The sequence below is a fragment of the Carlito syrichta genome, unplaced genomic scaffold, assembly GCF_000164805.1.
Source record: "Carlito syrichta isolate Samal-C Ts95f unplaced genomic scaffold, Tarsius_syrichta-2.0.1 Scaffold304740, whole genome shotgun sequence".
Lineage (NCBI taxonomy): Eukaryota > Metazoa > Chordata > Mammalia > Primates > Tarsiidae > Carlito > Carlito syrichta.
The window spans coordinates 172,491-174,561 of record NW_007248836.1 but is presented as its reverse complement, the minus strand read 5'-3'; positions in this window follow the sequence as shown (position 1 = coordinate 174,561).

Below are 2,071 nucleotides of genomic sequence, written 5' to 3'. Positions count from 1 at the left end.
CTGACTTGCTGCCATTGGTGCCTCCCGTAAGTTTTAATAAACCAATGTCTTTCCCTGCTGGACCTCTGGGTGACTTCTTTGGAATAGGTTAAACACTATGCACAAGCCTTCTCAGATTTGGTGTTAACGTGTTACAGTGACTCATTATATTTGGAGAATAGTTTTAAGGATATTGGTTTTTAAAAATCTGTGTCTCACCTGCCATCCCATCTGTCTAATGCTTTATTTTGATAAAAAGAAAGAAAAATAATAATAAATAAGCTGTTAGAAGAAAACTGGGTATTGTGTTCCTGAAAGGATGTCTTGTGTTGTGTAGCTCACTTCAGTGACATCTCCTTACAAGGGTTCATGTGATGCTGGAGTGAGAAAATGGGGAGTGAAAGATGGGGAGATGGAGTCCATATTAATAACAGTGATGTCATAATAAGAACTGTGACCAACATTGACCCAACACTGACAAGGATGAACTCATTTAATCCTCACAACAACCCTAGGAAGTAGGTACAGACATATCCTCCCATTTTACTGAGGAGGAAACTAGGACAACAGAGGTTAACTAATTTGCTGAGTTCACCCAGCTGGTAAAGGGCAGAGATGGGGTTCAAACCTAGGTGGATCCTTAGTTCTTACCCAAAAGACCACAATCTGTCATGCTTGGAAACCTCCTTCAAAGTCCTTCTGCCAACTTCCCTCCAAGGTAGAAATTTCTCTGACCTTCAGTCAGATGGTCATCCATCTCAGTGCTTGAATCACTGAGCAATGGGGAGCTCATTACTTTGTCAGCAGCTCATGCATTTTGTGAAGAGTTCCAACAGTTGGGAAGTTCTTAAGATGAAATGTACCTCTGACGATTAGCTAAATTTGATCCCTACAATGTTCTTAGGGTATAGACTTCTTGAAACTGCAGTAAGATAGAATGGGGACATAATGGGACTTAAATCTATATGCATATTAATGTAATTGGGAATTACTGATTTTTGAAGAATAGTTATAAGGATATTGATTGGTTAAATCTGCCTCTCCCCATTCTTTTTAAACGGCCTTATGCAGCAGCCCTCTGAACTAACTCTGGGCCCCTGTTTTGTTTCTTAGGAAGTCCCGCCTCCATACCTCTGCTCATGCTGGTCTGAGTAGGCCAACTGCCACCTTTATATCACCAAGATAAGAATGTTATATAAGTCCCAGAGTTATTATCTTGCCTGACTGGCTTTCATTTCTCTGGAATTCTTGACTTTTCCCCATGATTGTAAATCTGCTCTTCAAGAACGAATCGAGGTTCTTGTAATCACTTAGAACTTGTGGAGGACAGTTGGCTCCCCTGATGAATGCACGACAAAAATGATCAGCAAGTGCTTACAATTGTTGGAGAGGCTTTCTAGGTCAGGGCTGAGGGAAAGTTTGAGGTGAAACAGGGACATTGTGCTCCCGAGAGGACGGTACGTCATTAGGATGAATACCCTGTCATAGGTGTGTTGTGTGGCAGGGAAGAGCCCACCAGCCCAACTCTGCCTGCCGGGGTCATAGCCCAAATTTGCCATTAGTTGTGTGACCTTTTACAAGGATCTTAACTTCTCTGGTCTGTTTCCTCATCTATATATTGGGGACAATGGTAGTACTTACCTAGGGGAGTTATCAAGATAAGGTGGGTGGATCAGGTAAAACACTTAGAATAATTCAATAAATGCCAGCTCTTGTTGCCATTATTAAAAGAAAGACTTATGGTGATCACACACATGGGTGTGAACCTTTTGTGATGGACTGGTGACCACATTACCCTAGTTATTCCTCACAGCCATGCTGTAAAGATAGAGGTATCCATTTTACACAGGAGGAAAACAGATACCCTGATACAGGAAGTTTCTCGCTATGCTAGTAAGTGGCAGAGCCGAGATTTTTAAACCCAGGATGATTTATTACCCATAACACGTTTAGCTTTCACCTTAATAGATTACCACTAGCATTTTAAACAACTGATTAATACAAATTGTGTATTTGCGATGTTTTCTTATAGTGTGAAGAAAGCATAAAGAGAGACTTTCTGGGTAGCTGGGCTACTCAGAGACCACCTGGG